This window comes from Zea mays, chromosome 8 (genome assembly GCF_902167145.1).
Source record: "Zea mays cultivar B73 chromosome 8, Zm-B73-REFERENCE-NAM-5.0, whole genome shotgun sequence".
In the NCBI taxonomy this organism is placed as follows: domain Eukaryota; kingdom Viridiplantae; phylum Streptophyta; class Magnoliopsida; order Poales; family Poaceae; genus Zea; species Zea mays.
In genome coordinates, this window is record NC_050103.1 from 20,618,260 (window position 1) to 20,630,284 (window position 12,025).

Below are 12,025 nucleotides of genomic sequence, written 5' to 3' on the forward strand. Positions count from 1 at the left end.
GCGCCGTGCCGATGGGCCTTTTGTCTCGAATCCGCCCCTTGGTTCGGACTCCCCCTAGAAGCGTCAGAAGACAGCTGGTGGGACTAAGGAGGTCGATCCTCAGGCCTAGGACGGGCAGAGGGACCTGAGCCCTCCGCCACCACCACCTTCGGATCTGCCACCACCGTCACCGCCACCAGCGTCAGGCCAACCATCGTCACCGCAGGGGCAGCAGCAGCAACAACAGCAGGAGCGGCAGCAGCAGCAGCAGCAACGGCAGCGGGCATCCCGCTTCCAGGGTCACTGGAAGGTCTAGGGCCCCAAGTAAGTTTAAACCCTGCCAATGTTCTTGCGAGTGTAGCTTTTAAGACAGCAGGTCTTGACCCGTCCTTTGCCCGTCAGGGTCTCCTCCTCTTCTGCTTCCAAGGACGCTCCTCCCCCGCCGGACACTATGCTCGCCGGCGGGTCTGGCCCCTAGCAGCAGACATCCGCTGGGAGTGTCGCCGGCGATCCGCCAGCGGCTATCGCGGCCTTACCAGCATCGGCGTTAAGCACACCATTGGTAGTGGCCGAAGAGGTTCCTGCTGCGACTACCCCCACCGTACAGGGTGACGTGGGTGCTGAGGTGGCGCCGTCGGGCCCCCGGGACCCGCCTGCCTCCGTCGAGGGAACACCATTGGGCTCCCAAGTTCTGGCTGGGGGTCCAGAGGCGGCAGCGCCGCCGACAGCTACTGCAGATCCAATGGCGGCGATATCGTCGAATACACCATCGGCGGAAGGCGCGGGGGGCGCGTCCAGCTTCATCCCACCGCCAACTCCAGAGGAACCGGAGGTTATTCTTGGGCGACCGCTCCGGTCCGGCATCGAGCCAGAAGCAACGCCGACTCCTCTCCCTCGGGTGCTGTCCCGCGCTCATTAGGCTCTCCAGGAAACCGAGGCGGCGATCCTGCGGGAGTGGGAGGCGCTCAAGACCGAGCACCAGCGCCTTGGCGACTGGTGCACCCAACTGGAGGAGCGCACTAAGGCTGCGTCCTGCCAATTCGCCTTTGAGCGGGCCAAGCTTGAGCGGGAGCGCGAGGACTTCAAGGGGGACCTCCGAAAGGTGTCTGACCGGGAGCAGGAGGTGACCCGGAAGGAGAAAGGGCTGGCCAAGAAGAAGGAGCACTTGGACCAGAGGGAGGAGGTCATCACGGCGTTCCATGAAAAGCTGAAATCCTATAATGCGATGCTGGAGAAACAGCGGGGCGAGCAGGCCGCGACTGAGGCGAAGCTGCAAAAGCTGCATCGGGAGCTCGACGACAAGGCTAGCAACATTGCTCGCGCCGAGGAGAACCTCAAGGCGAAGGATGTTTCCATGGAGAAACTAGCGACTGATCTTTCCTGGCAGGAGAAGGACCTCGCCTTCGGGGAGGAGATTGGGAAAGGCGGAACAAGTTGCTGGCCGAGTTTGAGCTCGAGGCAGAGGAGAAAGAGAAGCAATTGGAGGAGAAGGAGCGGGCACTGGAGGAGCAGGTCCGCCGGTTCTAGGCGGCGCAGGCAGCCTAGGCAACACAGACGGCCCCGGCCCCCAGGCGGTGGAGGTGATGAGGAAGACGCTCGACGACCTCCGGGCTGAGCAACGCGCCGGGGCCCAGTGCATTGTCGCTTGGGCTGGCGAGGCAAGCACGTCACTGGTGCCGTTGGGGGTGAGTCCCATCCCGGCGTTGGTGCGGCCGTCGTCCATTTTCGACACGCTCCCGGTACTGGACTCCGCTGCTGACCGCCTCCGACGTCTGAACCAGATTCTTGGCACCTGCCTGGAGGCCGAGGGCAGCAAACTCTGTCGATCGGTAATAGAGTACGTCTTGACATGCTTCCGGAGCCACGACCCGGCTGTCTCCTTGGGGCCAGTGATCGCGGGTCCGGTCGCTGATATCGAAGACGCCACCCGGGAGGGCGTACAGGATGTTGTGGATGTGGTGGCCGAGCGCTTTTAGCGGGATCCCACTGACGATGAGTAGCCAAGCCTGCATGGAAAAAACAAGGGTTCCGCTGGGGAGCGGGCTATAATACGTCTTGATTTTGTGAGATACTCTTTAAGCACTACTTATCAGGCGATATTACAACTTATCCACACGCTACTTTTCCTTTGCCGTGTGTGTTGTTACCAACTTCTTCCCTGGTACTTGGCCCCCCTGGGATATGGCCTCGACGTGTCGTGGCTGGATGTTAGGATTCTTAAGAAGGAATTGGTGACATGGCCCCCAAGGGGTAATCTCAACTAGGACCCGACCTGCACACATTCTTGGCTAGGAATTTAGTGGCGCACCCATAGGGCCCGGTGACTGGTATTTTTCATCCTTTGATTCACGCAACAGGACCGGCCGGCGTTGCCCTGGGAAGCAAAGTCGTGTGCCCGGACCTCCTGAAGCACAGTTCTAGGTAACGGGACACTCACTGCAGAGTGGTGGGGCCTGCAGGCTTACGGTACTTGACCATACTAAGCGGTTTCACGGCCCCGAACCACCCTAGTGTCTGGAACCGGACCCCATGTGCCAGGCCTGACTACTCAAATCGAATGTTGCTATACCAGCCAGGGAGACTGCATGGGTGGGTTAGATAATAATAATGGTTGTAAACTTAAGTAGAGTAAAACCAACAGAAAAACAAATCTGTGGGTCGAACCCCTTCCTTATAACCGGATATACATGAGTGTAGGCCAATAGACTGGGTTTATTGAGGGTGGTCCTCACCGGACTGGCGCACGTATATGTGCTAACTAGTTACAAGGAAGAAAACCGGTCCCCCAGCTCTGTTTTTACGAGAAAAACTTACGGAGATGCTCTATATTCCAAGGATTGGGAAGAGGTACTCCGTTAGCTGTGGCGAGGCGGACGCACCCGAGGCGGCATATTTCTGTCACCTTGAAGGGTCCTTCCCAGCTGGGAGAGAGCTTGTGGAGCCCTTCTCGGTTCAGTACTTGCCTTAGGACCAGGTCCCCGACCTCAAGCTTCCTACTATGCACGAACCGTTGGTGGTAGCGCCTGAGCGCTTGGTTGTATCGTGCATTTTGGATTGCTGCTCGCCACCTGTGCTCGTCGATGAAGTCCACATCCTCACGTCATAGCCATTCCTGCGTAGATTCATCAAACGATTGGACTCGTGGGGAGCCCATAATGATTTCCGGGGGAAGGCAGGCTTCGGCCCCGTAGACCAGGAAGAATGGGGTCTCCCCGGTAGCTCGGCTGGGCGTGGTCCGGTTCCCCCATAACACAAATGGTAGCTCACTGACCCAATTTGCGCCATGCTTCTTTAAGCAGTCATAGGTACACGTCTTGAGCCCCCTAAGAATCTCTGCATTTGCCCTCTCCACCTGTCCGTTGCTCCTAGGATGAGCCACGGATGCAAAGCAGAGCTGGGTGCCGATGCCCTCGCAGTACTCCTAAAAGATCCGACTTGTAAACTAGGTCCCGTTGTCTGTAATGATATGACTTGGGACCCCAAATCTACAGACGATCGACTTGAGGAAGGCGACAGTAGCACACTGGGTGATGCTGACCACAGGGGTGGCCTCTGGCCATTTGGTGAACTTGTCGATGGCAACAAAGAGGTACCGGTACCCGCCGACGGCTCTGGGAAACGGTCCCAGGATATCCACCCCCCATACGGAGAATGGCCAGGAGGGCGGAATCATTTGCAGAGCCTGAGCCGATGTGTGTATCTGCTTTGCATGGTATTGGCACGCTACACAGGACTTTACTAGCTCGGCCGCATCCTGGAGGGCGGTTGGCCAGTAAAAGCCATGCCAGAAGGCCTTACCGACCAGTGTGCAGGATGAAGAATGACTTCCACACTCCCCTCCATGGATCTCCGTGAGTAACTCATGGCCCTCCTCCTGGGTGATGCACCGCATAAGAATGTCGTTTGCGCCACGTCGGTAGAGACCCCCTTCTACCATCGTGTATCGTTTAGCCAACCACACTATGCGCTCTGTGGAGACATGGTGTTCAGGAAGGATATTTTCCTTCAGGTAGTCCCGGATCTCAGAGATCCATGCATCGGGACCACTCTAGGCTGTCGGCTATGGCGCTAAGGGATCAGCGGAGTCCCCTAGAGCACACACAGCCTTTGGTGGGTTCTAGGACGCCACCGGGACCGCTGGCTTCAGGGTGCCAGTCTCGCCCCCTTCGCCCAGTTTGATATGCTGGGCGGTGGGTCTCAGCAGTCGTCTTTCGAAGACGCCCTCGGGCACGGGTGCTCGAGTTGAAGCCCTCTGGGAGAGGTCATCTGCCGCCGAGTTGTCGGCCCGGGGAACATGTTGCAGTTCCAGGGCCGTGAAGTCTTTCTCCAGCTTCTTTACATGGAGGAGGTAAGCTGCGAGTCTGGGCTCATTTCAGCTACACTCCCCGTGGGCCTACTTGATGATTAGCTGAGAGTTCCCCTTCATGAGGAGCTAGCGGACCCCCAGGGATAGGGCCACAGATAAGCCGAAGATCAGCGCCTCATACTCCGCCATGTTGTTGGTGGCTTTGAACTCGAGGCGCACCACATACTTCAGCTGGTCTCCGCCTGGGCTGACAAGTACCATTCCCGCGCCAGCACTCAGTTGGCGGGCTGACCCGTCGAAGAAAAGCGTCCAGTGGGGCTCGGTGAAGACCAGACCCCTCCGTTCTGCAAGTGTGGGGCCCAGATTGGGGTTCGGGCCCCCAGGGGCGCACGGGGGTGGAGTCCACTCCACGATGAAGTCGGCCAGGACCTGACTCTTGATGGCGTGGCGGGGCTAGAAGTCCAGCTGGAACTGAGCGAGCTCTGCCGCCCATTTGGCGATGTTGCCAGTGGCATTTGAGTTGTGGAGGATTGCCCTTAACGGGAAGGAGGTCACCACCACAACTCTGTGTGCCTGGAAATAGTGACGCAACTTCCTGGACGCAACCAGCACAGCATAGAGGAGTTTGTGCGTCTCGAGGTATCTGGCCTTCGCTTCATGGAAGACCTCGCTGACGTAATAGACCAGCTTCTGGACAGTCCAGGTCCCTGTTGCTGGTTCTAAGTTTTTAGGTCTCTATCCTTCTTGTGTCGCCCTTTCGGCGACTAACACCATGCTTACCGCCTCTGCAGCCGCTGCAATGTATAGGTACAACGGTTCCCCTGGCTCCGGAGCAACTAGGATTGGCAGAGAAGTTAGGTGCTGCTTCAACTCTCGGAAGGCTTGTTCCGCCTCTTCGGTCCAGGTAAATGGGTCGGATTTCTGTAGGAGCTTGAAGAAGGGCAGTGCCCTCTTAGCCAACTTCGAGATGAAGCGGCTAAGGGCAGCCAGTGATCCCGCAAGCTTCTGGATGTCCTTGATACGGGCGGGGGGCCTCATTACCTCGATAGCCTTGATTTTCTCCGGGTTAGCTTCAATGCCTCGGTATGAAACCAGGAATCCCAGTAGCTTCCCTGCAAAGACACCGAAGATGCATTTCTCCGAGTTTAGCTTGGTGCGGGTTGCCCGCAGCTTGTCAAAAACTAGGGTTAGGTCTTCTACTATAGTCGACCCCTTTCTAGTCTTAACCACGATGTCATCGACGTAAACCTCCACCTTGTCCTGAATCAGGTCCCCGAAGGTCTTACTCATCGCCCAAACAAATGTTGGCAAGGCGTTTTTCAGACCGTAGGGCATTACAACATAACAGTACAGCCCATCCACCGTCACAAAAGCGGTATGCTTCCTATCCTCCCTAGACATCCGGATTTGATAGAAACCGAAGTAGGCATCCAAGAAAGACAAAAGGTCACACTCCAAGGTAGAGTCCACGATCTGATCTATATGTGGCAGTGGATACGGGTCCTTGGGACATGCCTTATTCAGGCTGGTGTAGTCGATGCACATCTAAAGCTTCCCGTTTGCCTTTGGCACGATGACTGGGTTGGCCAGCCACACGGGGTGATGAACCTCTTCGATGAAGCCGGCATGCAACAGCTCTGGACCTCCTCACGGATGAAGTCCTGCCGCTCCACGGACTGTCTCTGAGGTTTTTGGCTTACCGGCTTGGCATCCGGGTCGATCTTCAGATGGTGCTCAATCACCTCCCTGGGGATCCCAGGCATCTGCGAAGGCTCGCAAGCGAACACGTCGGCATTTGCCTAGAGGAAGGTGACAAGCGCGAGTTCCTATTTTTCTCCCAGATTTCCCGCGATGCGGGTGGTCTGGGAGGGGTCTACGCCGACCTAGATGGTCTTTCTGGGCCCGCCGTCTGCTCCGGACGGCTGTACCTTTGGTGCCTTGGAGGGTGCTTTGGCATCGGAGGCCGAGGGGCTTCTCCCTCTGCCGTCTGGCAGAGCGATCTCGGCCGCCAGAGCGTGTAGCTTCTCGACGCCCGCTAGCGCGGCGGTGCGGTTGCCCCGCACGCTGAGGACCCCTGCGGGGATGGCATCTTGAGGACCAAATACCCGTAATGGGCAATGGCCATGAATCGGTACAGGGCCAGCCTCCCAATGATGGCGTTAAATGGGAGGTTGACCTCCGCAACATCGAACTAGACGTTCTCTGTGCGGAAGTTTTCCTCCGTCCCAAATGTAACCGGGAGCGTAATGCTCCCGAGGGGATACACGGGCTGCAGGCCCACCCCGGAGAATGGGCGGGAGGGCCCCAGCCGGTACCCCAGGATCTGTAGCTGCCTGAATGCTGCTTGGCTGATGACATTGAGGCCGGCCCCTCCGTCGATCAGCACGTGATGCAGCTGCATGTTGGCGACAATAGGGGCGGTGATGAGCGGCAGTACGCCGGCCCCCGCCATGTTGTCGGGGCAGTCAGATGCCCTGAAAGAGATGGTGGTGCTCCTCCATCGCAGGTGTGGAGCAGCTTTGGGGACCCCTGGGACCACTGAAAGAACCTCCCGTCGCAGGGACTTGACACTCCTGCGGGAGATGAGCTCCCAGCTTCTATCGTACATCACGTACAGCTTCTTGCGGCGATCGATGTCATCGCTGGAGTCGGAGTCTTCGATGAAAACGTCCTTAAGGTCCCCCTTGGGTGACTGGTAGCTGAGGTCTCGTCCCCCCACAGCCGTGGCTTCTTCATCGGCCCCCTCCTTGCCAAGCCGGCGACGAGGCGGCAAGCCATCCTTAGAGGACTGCTCACGTCGCTCGCTGGCGCGCTTCGCGAGTTTGATAATCTCGTGGCAGTCGGCGGCACTGTGGCGGCTATTGGGGTGCACTGGGCATGTGCTATTGTTGCCTCCCTGGGGCCGTGGGCGCTTGTTGCGCTTATCCTGGCCCCTGGCCACGGCAGCGGCGACTGGAGCAGCACCCTGTGGCCTCTCGTGGCCGTGGTTCTTGCTTCTCTTTTTCTTTTTGCCATCGCCCTAGGCGACGGCACCCAAGCCGCTCGTCTGGGTAACATCAGTTTGTGGCGCCGAGTGCCAAGCACGGCCCTCGGCGGCTCTGGCGCATTTGTCAGCCAGAGCGAAGAGTGTGGTGACGTTGTCCACATCATGCGTGGCCAACTTCTCCAGCATCTTTTCATCACGTACCCCTTGGCGGAAAGTAGTGATGATGGAAGCATCTGAGATACGAGGGATTGTCCCACGTACCTTGGTGAAGCGGGAAATGAACGCCCGGAGGGTCTCCCTAGTTTCCTGCCTTACTGCATGGAGGTGTGCCTCCACACCATGCTGCTAGTAAGCGCTGGCGAAGTTCGCCACGAACCACGCGCAGAGCTCTTCCTAGAAGTATATGGATCCTAGGGCTTGGTTCATGAGCCAAGTCCAGGCTGGCCCAGACAAGGCTACATGGAAGTAGGTTGCCATTACGGTGGTGTCTCCACCTGCTACCGTAATGGCGGTGACATAAACCTGCAGGAATTCTGACGGGTTTATCGTACCATCGTATTTTTCTGGCAGGTGTGGCCAAAACTTGGATGGCCATGTCGCCGCGCCGAGGTGGTCCGTTAGGGCGGCCAGCCTACTCCAGCCAACGGGATGCTTGTCTAGAATCGGGCATCCCCTGGGGCCTGCGGTGCGGCCGCAGCGAAATCTTGCTCGAGGTTGTGACCCTCGAGGTTCCGACGGCGCTCACGCACCCTTCCTAAAGAGATACGGGCATCCTCGCCCGCACGTCTGCGGTTGAGTTCGTCCCGCAGGTCTTCTGGTCTCTCTGGAGGAACTTGTGCATCTTCTACTGCACGTCTGTGGTCGAGCTCCGCCCGTAGATCTTTTGTCGGCGCAGCCCTCACCGAGGGCGAACGCATAGAGGCTGACGCCTCGTACTAGCGCCGGGATGATCGAGGTCAGGGCTTGTTCGAGCTAGAGTGCGCCATGCCAAGGAGGCGATCCACATCGTCGCGCCACTGCCTCATAACCCCTGGCGAGGCTGTGGAGCTTGGCGGGTGGCGCAACAACTCCCTGGCCGCGGAGAGCACCCCGGCGGGAGCAACCCCCAATGGAGTCCGGGACACCTGCGCTGGTGTGTGCTGCCATACGGGGCGCACAGCTGCGGCACCAGGCGCTGGGCGGCCGGAACTCTGCGGTGCAGAAGATGCGGCCTCCTCCTCCATGAGGAAGTCTTCAGAGGTCTCATCACGGTGCTCGGCGATATGGACCATGGTGTCGAGCAGGTAACAAGCAAAAACTTCAAGCTTGGCCCCCTACCTGGCGCGCCAAATGTCGGAGAGGAAATTCTCCGGCCAGGTGGCGGAATGCACCCGCCCTAAATCCTAAGATGAAGAGGGGCCTAAGCGTTTTGCCTGTTACGAGATTGGTGGATGAACACACGAAAGCACACAAGGGTTTAGAGTGGTTCGGACCGTCGGAGCGTAATACCCTACTCCACTGTGTGTTGTATTGCTCGAGAGAGTCTAAGTCCGTCGTTGCATGCTCCCCCTTTTATAGTCCAAGGGGGGCATGTACAAGGGCTCTGAGCCCCGATACGTGGGCCCGGAGACAAATGGAAGGATGGAACTACTGCTCGCCATATTCGGGTGATCTCCGTGCGTCATTGTAGCATCCCAAAAATTCAAATCCTGAAATTTTCTCAAACTCCCTCTAAATTCAAAATGAATTTCAAATTTCGTTTCAAAATGTTTGTTTGCAAGTTGTTATCAACAAATAAATTATAGTGGTCTATATTCTCTCTAAAATCCTCCTCAAAATATCCTACAAATATTTCCCCAGTGATCACCCTCAAACTCTTTCAGAAATACTGCACAAATATTCCACCGATATATCTCCATGTATTTTCCTCTTGAGAAATACCTTCAGAATCATTTTTCAAGTCCCTACAAATATTTTCTTCATAACTTTCTTCATGCTCATATGTATACGTATGCCTCCGGTGTCATACGGTGAGCTCTACAAGCTAATTACACTCATATAAGACAAATCCATGCTAATCTCCCACTAATCCTCTCATCCTCCCACTAATCCTCTCATCCCTCCCCCTAATCCCCCCACCATGGCTATAAATAGAGGGGCAAGGGCCTCCTCTCATCCCACCCCAAGCCATTTCATGGCAACTCCCTCCCCCCCACACCCACACGCCCACTCCCACTCCCACTCCACCTCCCACACAAGCACACACTAGCACAAGGATCGTTCGATCGTTCTTCGATCGTTCGTCCCCTTGTTCTTAGTTTGTTCGTTCGTTCGTCCGATCGTTCGATCGTTCGTCCGATCGTTCATGGTTCGTTCGTCCGTTCGTCCGATCGTTCGATCGTTCGTCCGTTCGTTCGTCCAAATAATCTTTTTCCTGCCGTTATGCTGCCGAAATTCCGATCGTTTGATCGTTCGTCCGATCGTTCATGGTTCGTTCGTCCGATCGTTCGATCGTTCGTCCAAATAATCCTTTTCCTGTCGTTATGCTGCCAAAATTCTGATCGTTCGTTCGTTCGATCATTCGATCGTTCATCGTTCGTTCATAGTTCCTATTCATCGTTCATCGTTCGTTCATCGTCACTATTTACCATCACTATTTACCGTCACTATTTACCGTTACTTTTTACCGTTACTTTTTACCGTTTACCATTACTTTTTACCGTTACTTTTTACCGTTTACCGTTACTTTTTACCGTTACTATTTACCGTTACTTTTTACCGTTACTATTTACCGTTACTATTTACCGTTACTTTTTACCGTTACTATTTACCATTACTTTTTACCGTTACTTTTCACCGTTACTATTCATCGATCATCCGATTACCCCAAATTTCAACTACTCATCCATCATGTTGTCCAGTCCACCTAAGACCAGCCAGACCCATATTCAAGTCATACGAACTCTGGTGACTGTGATTTTCATTCCAGTAGGGAACTTCCCAGCTGGTCACCCATCCCAGGTTTCTCCAAGTTGAGCACGCTTAACTTTGAGATTCCTTCGAACCAGGCTTCCAAACTCCGATTTTAATAATTCTTGTTTCTAAATTCTTATCGAATTATTCCCTATCCAACCATGTCATCCCTTAAGCATGGTTTATATTCCAGAAAAACTCCCAAAATACTCTTGTCCCATATTCTGCCTATAACTCTCCTGTCCATGCTAAGTCAGACGATTCTTTCGTCACTATTCTCACCAATAGTGAACTTCACTGAGCTACACCACATACACCCAGCTATAAATACACCCAGCTACCCTCTCCCTCTCCACACACATGCAACACCCTCAGCCAAGGCAAACACCCCACTCACTCAGTTACTCCGCTCTGCCAGCTACACGCATAGTGTCGCTTCGTCTCCAGTCCACCCTCCTGGTAAGCACCTTCGCTCCACCACCAGCAGTATCTCAACACCACATGACACATATTCTACTCAAGACTCTACCCATCCATATATCACTATTCTGACCACTATACTAAATAATTGTTGGTATACTTGCTTGTTTGTATGTTTGCTTGTTCATGTTGCATAGTTATCGGAGCGTTCGTGCCGTCTCGTGGAGGCCAGATCTACAAGTCTACGCCAGGAGCCAGAAGCCAGTTCCGCGAGCTCTCCTTCCCCCCTTCGCCGGATAAGCACGGCAAGCTCACTGGATCCCTTTGATGCATAAATTACCTATGCTTTTACAACCACAACCCTCAGCCTGTTATTTTATGCATGATATGATTTTGAGACAAGTTATTATGGCCACCCAGCCGCTTGCCGCAATCAATACTTGATATATTTGTTACAAATGATTTGAGGAAAGGTGTGAGTTTTCAAAAGAAAATGATTTTCAAAATGTGTTTGATGAAGGGTTTCCACCCTTATCACCTTTGAGTAGGGATGATCAGGGACTCCCTGGTTTAGGGGAGGGCCTAAGGTGATGGCTCAGCTGGTTTAGGTGTGAGCAGAAGGATTGTCCCCTCACATAAGGACCGGTTTGTCATCCTTCACTACCTGTACTCATGATAAGTACAACCACTCGAGACTGTGTGGGCAGTCACTCAATCTGAACTCGTACGGTCCAAACTCCACGGTTATGAAGGCTGGGGAGCACCGGGAGGATAAGGAGGGGGAATGTTTTGTCCGGTTTGGACATGGCGGTGGCCTGACTCCTTCTAGTATAACTGTTAAGGTTAGGACGTGCGAGGAAAGAAAGAGATTCGGATTTGGGTCTCACTAGCTATGGGATCGCAGAGCCGGACTAGTGGGTAAAGTGTACACCTCTGCGCAGAGTTTGAAAACCTATTCGAATAGTCTGTGTCCACAGGAATGGACGAGTCTGGTATGGTATGGCAATTAATGTTTTGTTTTCAAAAAAAGGGTGCGTTTGAGAAAAATGGTTTTTAAAAGGTCCGGCGGTTGAGCCGTGAGCTATGGTGGATGGGAAGTCCAGTAGCTGTTTTTGAAAATGAAAACCAGTGGGAAACTGCTGAGATACCTGGATGGTTTAGTCCAGAGGATTTTGTTCTAATATTGAAAAACTTCCTGCTCCTTTGGGAGAGGATGCGCTTTGCAAAATACAAAATGTTTTCAAAACAACCCTGCATAAAATATTGCTGTTTCTGCAAAATATCCTGAGCTCCACATATTTCATGCATTATATCTGATTTCCCCATTCCGCGGGTGAAGGTGGGCTGCTGAGTACGTTTGTACTCACCCTTGCTTATTTATT